The following is a 17459-nucleotide window of genomic DNA, read 5'->3' on the forward strand; positions in this document are numbered from 1 at the left end:
AAATTAAGAATATATATTGCATTATTATTAGTTTTTATTTACAATTTTTTTTATTTATGTAACAAAAAAATTAATATATTTTTATTTTTAGCTATTAATATATGATTTTGTATATATATGAAATCATATTTTTAAAATTTTATACATTATTTAAATAAATATAATTTTATTTTATTATATATTAGTCTGATGAGTTATTTTTAAAAAAATATTATATCATTTTTTATAATAATATCATAAAAATTTTATTAGCAATTTTAAATTATAATTATGAATAAACAATTTATCATATAAATTTAGGTTAATCAATATAAACAAATGCATAATTCAAAAACTATATGGTATTTTATTTAAACTTATAACTAATTAAAAAAATTTGTTATATTTAATAAGTTATTGTTATAATTATTTATTTTAAAATTTTATAATAATGAATAGTTTTATGATATCATGAAACAAAATAAATTGTATTTTTAAATTTTAAAAATAAAATTTTTTATATTATTTAAAATTAATTTTATAATTTTATTATAAATATTTTTTTAGTCTATAAAATATTCTAAATTAATATAATTAAATTTAGAAAATACTAAATTATACACATTTTAATTTTACAATATATTTTTAATATGTATGATATTTTTTTAAATAAATTTGTTTATATAACAGTAATATAAATGCATTTGAATTTTATTTATTTTTACTTATTAATAAATAACTAAAACTAAAAATAAAAAATATGTATTATATTATTATCAATTTATTATGTATCACAACTTTGTAACTTAATTTATTTCTCATAATCACAAAAAAAGTACTTTTTAAGTAGTAAATAAAATATTCGTTAATGTTATAAATAATTTTTTAAAAAAAATTTAGAAAATTTTGAATAATTTTTAAGTATGTTGATATTTTTTTAAAATTTATTATAATTAATACCGTATGAAATTTATTTATTATATTTTATTTTAAATTAACTAATACTATGTATCATTATATATATATATATATATATATATATATATATATTAAAAATTCACTTATTTATTTATTAATATTTTTCTTAAAATTTAACATACTATTAATTAGGGATGACAATGGGTAGGGTATGGGTAGGGTACTACAGTACCCATCCCCATACCCGCGTGGGTATGAACATTAATCCCCGTACCCGTACTCTCTGGGTACCCGCATACTCGTCTTGTACCCATTACCCGCGCTTGTTTGATAAAAAAATATTTATAAAGAAAAATATGTTTATATAACTTCACATAAGTAGCATAATAATACAAAAATTTAATATGTAGTTGCCGAACAAGGTACAAACATAGATAACAAACAAATATTCAAAGATTATAAATGCTAAATGTATCTTAATATAAAAATTTTCTAAACTAAAATTCTTAGAAACAATAAACAAAACTAAACACACAAGTTATTTGTCAGTGATAATCCTATCTTGTGTGATATTTGATTGATTGGTAATGTCAGAGCGACAACGAAATAGATCTGTACAATGGTTGTCCCTTCGTGTGGTATTACTTAGTAACTTCTTGTGACGGCATTGACAACTAATTCTAATGAATAACATTTCATAGTTGTTAAGTTTTAGTGAGACAGACATTGAGAATGAAAATAGAGTTAGAGTAGAGAAGTTCAATACTAATAACAGAAAGTGGATACAGAAAATATTTTTTTAACTTTTAAATTTGAAATTGTAAGAAAAATAATAGATTTAATTAAAATTATATATATATATATATATATATATATATTAATACTAATATTTTTTAACTCATATATTATACGAAAGTATTTTATCAAAAATATAAATTTTTGAAAAATTATTTTAGTGAATTAAATATTTATAATGTGTATAAATTTTAAAAGAAAGAATTTGAATAAAAGATAAATAGTTACAATAAAATTTTATAATAAAGAAATATACGTGTATATTAAAAAAATTATACTTTTTTATCTGAAAAAATTATCAAATAAAAATTAACAATAATTTTTTATATTTATATCTTTTCAAAAATTTCTTTGAATGTGAATAAATAGTAAGAATAATATTATTTAGATTCAATAGATTATAATTGTGCTTGTAATACATATGTTGCATAGAAAAATATTATTTTTAATTAAAATATAAAAAGTAAGATTTAAATATTATTAATAAATAATAAGTTTACAGTAATAGTAGGTGATTGTAAAATTTATAAAATATTTATTATTTATCATTCACTTTATAATTTAAACATCAATATGATTTTATTAACAAAAATATTTGTGTAAAAAATATTTTATGTGTGTCATATATAAATAATATTTTAAAAAAAGTCAATCTCATATTAACTATGTAATAATTAAATTGTGTTAGCCTAATTAAATGATATAAAATAGTAAATAAATTTTTCTATTAAAAATATAAATCAAAATAAATTTTTTAGTTTACTTTATTATTAAATATATTTTTATATTAATCTTATATAACTTCACATAAGTAATATAATAATACAAAAATTCAATGCATAATTTTAGAATAAAGTTCAAGCATATATATATATATATATATATATATATATATATATATGTGGGTATGGGGCGGGGTGGGTACTTAGATACCCATACCCGCACCCATTCCCATTAAAATTTGTGAGTTTTTTACCCATACCCGTACCCGTATAGCGGGTAAATACCTTACCTATTGTGGGTAAATTTTGCGGGTGCCCATCAGGTACTTTACCCATTGCCATCCCTATTATTAGTTCTACTATTATCTTAATTTATTATTTCTAAAATTATTTTATTAATTCTATTATTATTAAATTGGCAAACAATTATTTAAAATTATATCATATTTTAAAATTAATTTACTTCTCTATTTCAATTAGAGAATGATTATAAAATTTTATTCATGCATATATTGGTATTAATATTGTAAAGTGTGATAATATTTGCATTGTTTATTTATTAAATATAATTTAATTATACACGTATTAATTTTATCATAACCACTCTTATAATTAATATTATATCATACAAATTATAAATTAAATATATTATATTATAATTTTTTTATTATAAATTATAAACTAAATATAGAGTTGAGATGAATACATACCAACAATTAATAAAGAAAGAGAAAATATTCTCATATTGATAAAAATTCTAAGTTAATATCTATGCAAGCCAATGGAAGATTTACTTAAACAAATTTTTGAGAAGTATAGGACAATCATTAAATTATATTAGACTATATTTGTTAAAAGCTATATTTAATTATTATCAGTTATATATTGTATCGTCTAAAGTAACGTTAGTAAAAGAAATAAAAATTCTTATTATTAAAAATGTTAATAAATATATAGAATATAAAAAAAATGTTATACATAAAAAAATATTTCATAATTTTTTTAATGTAATTATATTTAATATAATAATTTTTTACTATATTTATATATATTTTTATTTTAAAATAAATTTATTTAATAAAAATAAAATAAACTCGCATAATAGACATATTTACTAATAAATCTGTATTATAAGATACTAATAGCATGAAAAGAGAAATTTAGCAATGTGTAGACACAATTTCTAAACCTATTCTCGTTACTCATGTGTATACTAAAAGACATTCAAAGGTTCAAATATGTCAAATTGCCTTGGATTGGCACCTCTCTCTATGCTTCTAACTAAATTATTCATAAAATGAGCAATGTGGAGACATCACAACGAAACGGTAGAGTTGAATGTTGCCACAATGTTAGTTAAACTTATTATTTTGGTCATGAGTTTTAGTGATTTTTTTATTTATTGTATACAATGTTATATGTAATATGTTAATAAGACACCCACTTTTATCATGGATAACAAGTTTTCTAATAAATATTTTTCTTTAAGAATAAGTAGAATATCTACTTCTAATCTTAACACTGTTAAAATGTTACTAGCACATGCTACTTTACCTTATTTGCACTTCGAAGCAAATTTAATTCCTAATTATAGAAGTGTTCCTTTGTGATTTAAACATAGTGCACACAAGAAGTTTAGATATTTTATTATTTTATAATTTTTGATATAGATTTTATTTTGTTTAAATATTAAGCTTCCTACTTGTTCTTTAAAACCTAATATTTTCCTTATAGACTCACCCATAATGATACTCATTATTTTTATTTATTAATAATCTAAAATCATAAAGATATCTCTGTCAAATAGAAGCTAACTCACTTAAATGAAAAATAAAAAGATACAACTCATTATTAGATTAAATTGTGACGATTATAATTACATAATAATCTATATTTATTATCTTCCTTTATCAATTCTTTCACTATTTCTTCATTTGGTCATAATTCTACCATGTATCTATCTTTTATCACTTAATTTACTTCTTAGGTAAAAGATTGTGAGTTTACTTGTTAATGGAAAATTATATAATATTTTACTTTTAGTTCAATGGCAAGTAAGGGTGTAAAAAAATTAAAAGCTGTGCATACAAGTTAATTAAGATGTAACATTCACTTATTTTAAAAGGATGTAATCATATCAAGAAGTCAAATTATTTGATACTTTTTTTTATTAGTTATCAAGATTTAGATTGTTAAGTTAATCTTCGCACTTATATAAATTGGTTATTGATATAATTGATAATTGGATGTGAGTGATGCATTTATTTACCATCAATTAAAAAAAAAGATGTTAACATAATCATGCTTGAAGAAGTAACTTGACCAAAGCCTCATCAAGTGTGCAAGTTTTTTAAGTCTATATCCTATATGAAATAAAGCAAGTAAATAACAAGTGGTATACAAATCTCTTTCCTAATCATATATGATTTTACACAAGAGTATATAGATAATATGTTGTTGCCAAAGTAACTGGCACATGTTTTTCTGTACTTTTTATCTATATGGATGCAAGTGTCTCATAAAGTAAGTCTGTTGTCATCAAGGATTTTAATCAAGTTAAATATGTCTTTAAATTGGATGTGACTCAGTTTTTCTATGAAAATTTTTCGTGTTCGTAAAATCTACTATTTAACTTTAGATTAATAAGTTATAAACTTGTGATTGTGCCACTAAAACTACTTTGTTGTACTAATATGTAAAACCAAATTAATGAGTATCATTATATTGCAGAGTGATTGGTTGATAGCTCTAATTAACTATAACATACTATGACATTAGCTTCATCACGTAGTAACTTAGTACGTGTTTCAATTAACTGTGCATACCAATATGTATTCATAAGAATATTGTGTTACTTCAAATACTCATATTTTCCAAAAGATTTTGATGTCCAACTCAATATTCTTATGAATACATATTGGTATGTATTCTTAGTGATTATTGTGAGTATTGTGCTCCTTATGGATTACAAAGTCCATGTTCTGAGCTGCTTTAACTACGACAACATAGCTCCTGAGTTTGGGAAGGTTGAAGCGTGTGAAACGATTAGAAATGATTCAAAGGCAACATGAATAGGGAGAAACGTGCCTGCATGCATTCAATCTTTGGGTTCTAGTGCTTGGAACCCCAAGCTAGGATTTGTCCAATCCACAACATACGCAGAAACACGCTTCACATGTTCGATGAATCGCGAAGGCTTGATATGAACCCGAGTTTGAGGTCTTGTAACCCATCTTGTGCATTTTCTCAACTTATTATGCACAGTTCTTTCATCTAGCATATTCTCAGCTTCCTCTGTAAGAACACCCTGGGTTTCAACTACAACAATAATCACTAAGAAAATTGCAATAAAAGAAATAAACCCAAATATCATGAATGTCCATGTTGTCCCAACAGCTTCAGTCAAGGACAAAAATGACTAAGAAACAATCAGATTTGAAACTCAAGTATTGCAACCTATCCAGATTTGCTTGGTGGGACCGTCATAATCACAATTTTGATACCTAAAAATTGCTGGAAGAACAACAATCAGGGTGTTTATTATGGTGGTAGCTGTAAGAGTAGTGGAGGTCGAAGTACTCACCACTAATCAAGACAGAGCGGGAGATGTTGGCGTCGATCTGGTTTGTATGCCACCAATCAGTGACAGAGGGGGAGAGTACCACACAACATTTTGAGTGTTTGGAGGATGGGGGACCTTAGAGTTGTGTTTGGAGTAGTAGTGAGATGAGGTTGTGTTTAGGGTTTGCACCTTTGCCATGGTGAGAAAATGAAGAAATGGGCTGGACTGAAAATGGTAGAAGATAGATATATAATGAAATTCAATGAGTGAGTGAAAACGGGCTAGAGATGTTAGAAATGATATAATGATATTTTTATAGGTTGTTTCCTCCAGATGAAAATTTAATCGCTAAAGAAGAATGAAGTTGATGATAAGAACTAAATTTTTACAAATAATAATTATTTCACCTTAATTATACAAAAATCCTTAAAAAAAAATAGAAATGACCTTGTAAAAGAGGATAAACTTTTTAGAGTGATCTCTAGGTTATTTTTTTGTGATGAGAATTTGATTCTTAAAGAAGAATGAATGTAAGGAAAAGACTCATGATGATAGAGACTAATGATAGAGACTAACTTCTAAAATGAAATAAATATTAGAAATAACTTAATAAATTACTTAATGATATTTTTATAAGTTGTTTCTTCGATATGAGAATTTGGTCCTTAAAAAAGAATGAAGTTGATGGAAAGAACTAAATTCTTACAAATAATAATTATCTCACTTTAATTATTCAAGAATCCTTAATTAAAAATAGAAGTGACCTTGTAAAAGAGGATAAAGTCTCTAAATTGATCTCTAGGTTGTTTCTTTGAGATAGGGATGACAATGGGTAGGGTATGGGTAGGGTACTACAGTATCCATCCCCATACCCGCGTGTATATGAACATTAATCCCCGTACTCGTACCCTTTGGGTACCCGTATACCCGTCTTGTACCCATTACCCGCGCTTGTTTGAGAAAAAAATATTTATAAAGAAAAATATGTTTATCTAACTTCACATAAGTAGCATAATAATACAAAAATTCAATATGTAGTTGCCGAACAAGGTACAAATATAGATAAAAAATAAATATTCAAAGATCATAAGTGTTAAATGTATCTTAATATAATAATTTTCTAAACTAAAATTCTTAGAAATAATAAGCAAAACTAAACACACAAGTTATTTGTCAGTGATAATTCTATCTTGTGTGAGATTTGATTGATTGGTAATGTCAGAATGACAACGAAATAGATTTGCACAATGGTTGTCCCTTCGTGTGGGATCACTTAGTAACCTCTTGTGACGGCATTAACAACTAACTCTAATGAATAACATTTCATAGTTATTAAGTTTTAGTGAGACAGACATTGAGAATGAGAATAAAGTTAGAGTAGAGAAGTTCAATACTAACAACAGAAAGTTGATACATAAAATATTTTTTTTAACTTTTAAATTTGAAATTGTAAGAAAAATAATAGATTTAATTAAAATAATATAATATAATTAATATATATATATATATATATATTAATACTAGTATTTTTTAACTCATATACTATACGAAAGTATTTTATCAAAAATATAAATTTTTGAAAAATTATTTTAATGAATTAAATATTTATAATGTATATAAATTTTAAAAAAAAGAATTTGAATAAAAGATAAATAGTTACAATAAAATTTTATAATAAAGAAATATACATGTATATTAAAAAAATTATACGTTTTTATCTAAAAAAATTAACAAATAAAAATTAACAATAATTTTTTATATTTATATCTTTTCAAAAACTTCTTTGAATGTGAATAAATAGTAAGAATAATATTATTTAGATTCAATAGATTATAGTTGTACTTATAATACATATGTTACATAGAAAAATATTATTTTAAATTAAAATATAAAAATAAAATTTAAATATTATTAATAAATAATAAGTTTACGGTAATAGTAGGTGATTGTAAAATTTATAAAATATTTATAATATATTTATTATTTATCATTCACTTTATGATTTAAACATCAATATGATTTTATTAACAAAAATATTTGTGTAAAAAATATTTTATGTGTGTCATATATAAATAATATTTTAAAAAAAGTCAATCTCATATTAACTATGTAATAATTAAATTGTGTTAGCCTAATTAAATGATATAAAAGTAAATAAATTTTTCTATTAAAAATATAAACTAAAATAAATTTTTTGGTTTACTTTATTATTAAATATATTTTTATATTAATCTTATATAACTTCACATAAGTAATATAATAATACAAAAATTCAATGCATAATTGTAGAATAAAGTTCAAGTATATATATATATATATGGGTATGGGGCGGGGTGGGTACTTAGATACCCATACCCGCACCCATCCCCATTAAAATTTGGGGGTTTTTACCCACACCTATACCCGTACCCGTATAGCGGGTAAATACCCTATCCATTGTGGGTAAATTTTGTGGGTGCCCATCGAGTACTTTACTCATTACCATCTCTACTTTGAGATGAGAATTTGGTCCCTAAAAAAGAATGAATGTAAGTTAAAGACTAATGATGATAAATACTAACTTTTAAAATAAAATGAACGTTAGAAATAACTTAATAAATGATTTATTAATATCTTTATAGGTTGTTTGCTCGAGATGAAAATTTAGTCCTTAAAAATAAATGAAGTTGATGGTAAGAATTAAATTCATACAAATAATAATTATCTCACTTTTATTATACAAAAATCTTTAATTAAAAATAGGAGTGATCTTGTAAAAGAAGCTAAAGTTTCTAGATTAATCTCATGTATAAGTTATTTTTTTGGAATGAGAATTTGACCCCTAAAAAAGAGTGAATATAAGTTGAAGACTAATGATGATGATACTAACTTTTAAAATGAAATGAATGTTAGAATTAACTTAATAAATGACTTAATAATATCTTTATGATAAATTTATTAAACAAATTAATATTAATATAATGTTAATGCAAAAAATACATTTATTCTTAGTCAAATATAATTTATAGTGGAAAGTTTAATTTCTTTACAAAAAGGTGACCATCACAATTTTTAATTTTAAATTAATATTTTTTATATTTTTAATTTTAAATAAATTTTAATTAATAATTAAAATATATTAAAAATAAATACATTACTAACCTACCCTTTTACTAAAAACACGTTTTGTTTAATGCATTTTTATTTTTATCTTTATCTTCGTACTTCAATTCAATTCATTTCATTTATTTACGTTCAGAAGACTTCGACATTAAATACAGGGTGATCCCCACATGACATATTGACCAATGCATGCACGATACTAAAAACTACAACTAATTCTTATTGACCTCCATATAGATTGTTGTGCCAGCATGTTCTCTGTGGCCCTTCTAATTTTACATTTTCACTAGAATAAATATCAATAAATTATAACATAAACTCCATTGTCATTTTTTATATTTTGACTTTTGAGTATACTTCTTTGTGTTAAATGTTTTCAAGAAAAAATCACATAAGGTTAAAAAATTATATTAAATTATAATTAATATTTTAAATATGGAGTTGAGAGCACTAATTAAGGATTAATAAATAATATTTTTATTAAAATGAATTAAAATATATAAAAATAAATTTATTTTTATATTTTAATAAAAAAAATTAATTTTTAACTTTTTTACTAATTTCTTTAGAGCAATGTGTAATTTTTTATTTAAATATAATAATATTTGTTTAATAACTCCTTAACTCAGGTCTTTTAAGTATTAATTAGAACTACCCTTTCTTGATAAGACAATCCATAAATGAATTCATTCAAAGTGAAAAAAATTTAAGAGTTCAATTTTAAATATTGTTAATATAAATATTTTATATCATTATTTAATTAAAAATATTGATATATATATATATATATATATATTTTAAATAAATAGATTATTTGTGCAACTGACATACAACAAAGATTATTTATATGTAATTTTTGTAACAATTTTTAAATAACTTATTTTTTAATTATTTATCTCTTATTTTATTATTAATTATTTTGTTTGTATTCATGATTGGCAGAATAGTGAGTAAATAATTAAAAATAGGATACAATGAACACTGATAATGTCTAAATATTAATTTTCCCTATTTCACTAAAAAATTAAATTTTTAGAAATTAAAAATAGGTGAATTAAGTTATGATTTTTGTTTTTTTGTGTAATTTCTTACTTATAAATAATAGGTGTCATGACAGGATTTAGGACATGGCCTGGTGTTGGTAACCTTGCAGCCTTACCACTTTTGGTCATTTTTCTTATTTCTTTTGTCAAATCTGTTCACCAATTCAGCATTTTGCAGCTTCTCCTTACTCTGCTACTTTGAAGTTACATTGCCATATTCCAGTCATCACTCATCAGGTATTATTTTCACACTTAAATTATAGTTTTTCATTTTAATTTTATATCAATTGTTTCCCCCTTTTCCTTTATCAATTTTTACTCTAATAGCCGAATTTCTGTTTTGATTCATTTGTATAATAAAACTATTTGTGTTCATTTTTAATGATAACGTTAACATATCTTTAATTTGTAAATCTCTAGTTTCTTCTCTCTTTTCATTTCTCTGTATCATCAATTTTCCTCTTTCATATTTTTTTGCGCACATATATGTGTAGAAAGAGTAGTCATACCAACTAAAACATGAGATAATATTTTATCATAAAAAATTACTTAAATAAAACAAAAAATTAATAATAATGACATGCAATGAATATGATATGATTTTCTTCAAAACATCAAAACTTTTTAAGGATGGTATGAAAAATAATAACATAAAAAATTAAGAAATACATATTTAATTTATTATAAAATTAATTAAAAATACAGAGTTAATTTTTTTAAAAAAATAAACATAGCTTAGTCTTTAATTATAACTATATTAATTTTTTATAAATTTATATAAAAAGTTTTACAGTATTTTTTAATACACTTGTACATGCACACATGCGTGCTTGTGTATATATATTTGTATTTATTTTGTCACTCTAGAATAGGAGTGACAAAATGGATCTGGTTTGCCAGAATTCTGTTCAAAATGGATTAGTTTAAGCCCAATCTATTTAGAAAATGAGTTAGATTTTTTAACCCAATTTATTTAAGATTAAATTGATAGACTAATTCACTAAAAAAAAAAAAGTTGGTTAGTCAATGGGTAGTCCATAAAATATTAATAAAAAATTATAATAAATAATAAAAGATAATTTTATATAAAAATTTAATTAATAAATATTTATTTTTTAATATTTATAAAATAAAAATTAAGCCCAAAATGCCAGCCTACCCTAACCCACTATTGGCCCACATGTTGATAAGTTAAAATGCTATGTGCTGGACAAGTTCATGATAAAACAACATGTTAATTTTGGTGGGTTAGATAGGTTGGCCTGTTAAGCTAAGTCTAATTTGACAACTCTGTTGTAAATACAAATGTGGTCAATACTAATGTGATTAATAATAAAATAATAATAATAATAATATTTTATTAAAAATAATCATTTATTATATTAAAATTTTAATAATATATTCTTTTAAAATATTAATAGTTTTAAATATTTAAAATTCATATAAAATATTAGTATTAATACTATTATTTTTTAATTGTAATTTATTACTTTTTCTGAATTATTAATATAATTTGACTAATTTATTATGCATTACACGCGTCTGACCTGAGAGGGGGTTTTGGTGATCTCAATATTTATGAGTATTCAAAAATAACTAATGGGATGGACTTTGTTCAAACTCCTGTGTATTTTTGTGTATTTTTTTGGGGGGGAAATTGTGATCGTATTTTAAAAAACATATAGTTTTTTTTATTTTATATCTTTTTATTTTTTATGATTACAATATTATTTTTTAATTTTTAATTTTAAAAATTTATTTAAAAATAGTAAAATTAAGAGAAAGATATTTTTAGGTTCTATACAATATTTATAAACGAAAACAAAACTAAATACACAATAACATTATTATAATTAAAAATATAAAGAGAAAATAAAATAAATTCTTAAGTAAAATAAATCCTAACTTTTTAGTTAGTAAAATGTTATCTTGAAAAAAAAAACTAAAATATCTACAGATATTATTAATGTTCTCGATAATGTGACATCTAATATGATTAATTTAATCATAGTTATAAAATTTAAGCACCATAGCTACAATCAACATTGAGTCAATTATATTAAATATTGTATAATCTAAATAAAAATATTTATTCAAGAGTACATAAATTCTTGTCAATTTAAAACTTGCTTTGGGGTTGAGGCCGCAAGAAATTATTGGTAACAGTGCACAAGTAACATGCATACAGGACATATAAAATTTGCTTTTGGTTGAATTCAAGACGCAAGTATGCACCGGAAAAAGATTTTCCATACACAAATCAATATAATTAATTTCTTCCTTAATTAGAAATCCAGTGGTTCACTTTTAATTAAATAATTGAATCATATGAACCCAGTCTAAATTAATAAATATTTTTATTTATCTAAATGAATATAGTTTGTAATATCTAGTCAATTTTAATATTTTTTTTTATTTTTATATTAGTTGAGATCAATTAGAAATATCTTCAATTCTCATATATAGAGGTATACTATTATTTTTTTTTATTAAAATAAGGTGAATAACTGTTTTGGCATCTTTCATAATGAATAAACAAAAAAAAAATATGCGCATTTAATATTTTGAGATATATATATATATATATATATATATATATATATATATAATTTTAATGTCACTTTTGTTTTGTATTTAGGCAAGTAGGAAACTTGTTTGGCAGATACCTATGAAACAATTCAGTAGTTTTTTTTTCCTAGAGGATGTGCTAAATTAGTGGTCTGATAATTTTTTTTTTCAAAATTATCTTAGGAAAAAATAAAAGACTCAAAAGGAAAGTGCATTTAATACTTTTGAATTTCTATCATTGAAATTTTAGTCCATTCCCATCCCCTCCCCTTCTCATGGTTGCATTGTACTCTTTTTTTTAATTATTTTATATGAAACAACTCCACAGTCTTATGCTATTCTTCAATTCCAGTTACCCTCAGAGGCACCTGTAACTAAGTTGGTAGCTGTTCCAACCCCTATGGAAAACCAGGTCAGCGTTTGTTCATTCTTTCTACTATTTAAATCTATCTATGCATTTGTACCATTTTTTTTTCTTTGGTCAAAATTGGTAGTATATTTAGGGTGCTGTTAATGCAAATTTCATCAAGTACAGTAAGTATAAGGGCAATACAAAAATTAAGGTTTTTCCTTGAACATTTTAAAATAAAAAATATATAAAATAGAAAATGAAAATATAGTTTTTATTAATTTAAGAATTTATGTTAAAGTACATTATATGTAGAATTAATTTAATTTAACGATAGATAAATTATCACATTTTTACTTATTTATTTATTTTTTCAATTTAAAGAATTAAATTATTAATTTTGAGTTATTATATTTACTATATATTTTTTTTGAATGAATTTGTGTTATATATGAAAATTTAAATTTTGTTTGAGATTCATATTTATTAATATATATTCACAACAGTTTCCCCCTAATTTAAAAAATAGATTATTATAGAAGAAAAGCTGTGTGACTTTCATATTTTGAGCATTTGAAATTAACTTTTGGTCTCATTTTGTTTAAATTATACAAGTAGTTTGAAAAATATTTTTTGACTGATGTTTTATATTACTAATAATACAAAATAAAAACTACTTTTATATTACTAATAATGCAATATATATGATTAACAATATAAAATAATTTTTATATATTATTAAAAATCTTTAACTAACAGTGTCACATGATATTTTTTTAAAATTTATTATTTTAATAGTCTATTTATTATCTTTTCATTTATTTCATCTATATGTTTTTAACCTTTTATATTTTTAATTTTTTCACAATTAATTATTTTATATTACTTTTAACAATTAAATTAATATGAAATAATTTTTTAGATACTAAATTAAATATTTTACTATTTTTATGTAAATTTTAATATTTATTAAATATACTTAACATAAAAAATAACTATTTAATATTATCAATAATACAAATATAAAAATTTATATTATAACTATAAATATATTAAATATATTATAGTCCCATACATCGTATGGGATACAAAATCTAGTTGTTTATTAGTGCTGTGATCCCTCATTGTTAAAAGAATGTTATGTACATGTCGTCTCATTTATAAGTATTTTGCAGGTTCAAGATTTATCAGGATCAGTTGTCATAGGCAACAATGAAGCTCAAAGGATTGATGAGTCTTCTAACCATCAAATCCCAACGGTTCCATTTCTTGCTTTGGATTATCCTAACCCACTGCCTCTGCCTCAGTTACCGAATTCTTCATCCCTAATGCTGAATGAAACACTGCCTGCCTATCACTTTCCATCTATGGTAAACTCATCATCATCAAATGTATATATATATCATGATAATGTGTCTTTGTTGTGCATTTGTCTTCTATGCATAAGGTGAATAGAGACATATGAAGATGTCTTCCATTTATATGACATATATGCACGTTGATGAAAGTTTGAATAAAAGGGTTTTGAATTTAATTTCTATGGAAAAACTATTAGTGATTAGTATCTTTTAAACTTGTTTAGACTCCAGAAAGTTTTCGGCCTTGGAGTAGGACATGCTACCATTCCTTAAATTTTTTCTGATAAGAAAATCTAAATTCTAATTGGATATGAATGTACATGCACGCTTGAGTGTGTATAAATGAAGAATTGATCTTGGTCATACATATATATATATACCTGAATATATATACATGGACGGTCAATATCACTTTTATGAAATAAAATCTTTGACTATTTTTTTTGACACTTCATTTAATGTAGCAATTTGATCATTTGATTAGGTGGGATTGCCATCGGAAGGAATACCTTCACAGAATCAGGAGCAATATAATCCATTTGATCAACCTGTAAACGAGAATTTGCTTATGTAGGCCTTCTTGTATCATTCTATACATTTCACAACAAATTTTTGTGTATATACTACGCATGTCTTGTCCTTTCTCTTTTATTATTATGCTTGTGCAAGATATATGTTTTAAATTTCTTTTTTGTACATAGGTTTCAAGGTTTGGATGGATCTAATGAGTACAACAACACAAACAACGAGCTAATGGTGCCAAACATGGTCGAAAACAATAATTTTGGTGAAATCAATCACCATTCATCCATTTATCGACCTTTATTTCAGCAATACCCAGTGAGTACAATTATTTTAAAAAATATTGTTCCATAACTAATGGTGCCATTGACGCACTATTCTTTGTAAGTCCTGTTGATGATACTATTGATCATCGTAACTCAATAGCAGGTAGAGGCAACAGAAATTGGCACAGGATTACCAAATGGACAAATCATGACTAACCAAATAACATTACCTCTTCATAATGAGCCTATCATCAGCTCTCAGATGGCATGGAACTTCAGGTATATACATATGTACTTCAGTATTTTTACTCATCCCTTTTATCATCATTTAATTTTTTCCATGCACTTTACATTGATAACTGTTGAAGTCCCAGGTCGTCAACTATATATATATATGATTGTAGGCTCTATCACAACTAAATTTTCTGCCGTTGATATTTATGATTCAAAATATACCTCTCATTGCTTGCAGTACAATTCCTCCTCTTTTTACACGAAATACATTATATTCGGGATCAATTAATTATTAAATAAACAAGTAAATGTTTAAATTAATCGTTTGTTTTAGGTTGCCTCGACAGTCCACTATTTTACTACCCGTAGCTTGTCATACCTTAGAATTGGAATGATATTTTAATTTATAATAACACTTAGGTAGACATCTCTTCATGCTCTTTAGAAAAATTAGTTTGGCCTTTTAGGAAGAACTTTTTTCTTCTTTTCTAGAATGTTATCCCCCACCGAAGTTTTCTTTTAATCTCTTTTTAGTATTGCTAACTTTCTGGGAACATATTTATTTTAGATTGAAAAGTATCTTTTACCGATTTTTCATTGTGTTTACTTAGTTTCCTTCATTCTCTAGTCACTATTTTCACACATGACTTCAACCATTGAATTTAAGAAAATTAGTTAAGTTCAATTTTTCATAAATCGTTTCAATAAATAGATAGTTGTTTAAATACAATCCAACTAGTTAGTTAGTGAAAATTTTCACTGTCAACCTATAATTAGATGGAAAAAAAAAAACACTCTTCTGCAAAGCATCCTTTCTATTATCATTCCTCATTTTCATTTAATTTATAATAACACTTAGGTAGACATCTCTTCATGCTTTCAAAGATTTCTTCACCTTAGATACTTCAAACCTTTTCCTTTACCAACTTAAACACTTCCTTGAAGCTAATCTATGGCCACATATTTTACCAACTAGTAGAGAAATTCCGAAGTGTTTTTAACTTCCAAATATTCATTTTCCTAATTAAGATAATAGAAGTAGGAAACTGATATTTCTAATGATACAACATTTTCTATGTTTTTAGAATAAGGGGCAATAGTGTAATATATGATTATGCTTTATGTTTGTGTTGCCAATCTAAGACTTCAGTTTTGTTACAGTTGCTTCCATCAATAATTATGTTGATCATTCTTTGATTTAACTAGGCCTGAACAAACAATGGGTATGCCAATTCATCAAATAGCCCCTATTTATGCAAATCGGGTCACTACACAACGTAAGGAAGCACCAGGTCTTGAACCTTCATATTATAGGTAATTATTTATTTGAAGCTTTTTATGCTTTTGTATAAATACAAGAGTTATATGCAATATTATATGTATTTTTTTTGTACAATATTTTAAATAATAAAATCAGAATTTTACCTAAAAAATAATTTTAATCTTTAATATTGATCTTTATTATATTTTTATTGAATAGTAACTCTAATTTTAATTAAAAAATAATTTAGATATTATATCCAAGTTTTGTCTTATATTTAATTTAAAATATTTCTAGGTAGACATATATGTTTAGTATTTATCTGTCTTTAAGTTGGTAGCTATGAGAATAGCTACACTTAACCTAACCTAATTACGATGATTTGATTATTTGAAAAAGTGAATGTAGCTTCATTTACTAAATTTTGTACTTAAATTCTGTCCATTACTTAAACCTTTGAGATAATAAGTTCATAATATAATATTAGTTCTCTAGCTGTGTATTCCTTTTCCATTGTTCATACTGTAAATTCATTCCTTTTATTCTATTGCTTAAGCTTTTACATAGTTTGTGATAAAAATAACAACTTGGGTTGAAATTAACAAATAGCTAGGCTTTGAGACTTCATGTTCTTATTTATTTATATGGTTGAATGTTCACAGGGCACTTCCTTCAAATTCAATTCCTCCCAACAGTTTGAACTGGAATCCTACGGCAATTGTTTATACTGATGGTCCTACTTTTATAACTCCTCAGCAAAATCAAAGATTGAGCATACAA

Source organism: Abrus precatorius, unplaced genomic scaffold, assembly GCF_003935025.1.
Source record: "Abrus precatorius isolate BTA unplaced genomic scaffold, Abrus_2018 Scaffold8, whole genome shotgun sequence".
Lineage (NCBI taxonomy): Eukaryota > Viridiplantae > Streptophyta > Magnoliopsida > Fabales > Fabaceae > Abrus > Abrus precatorius.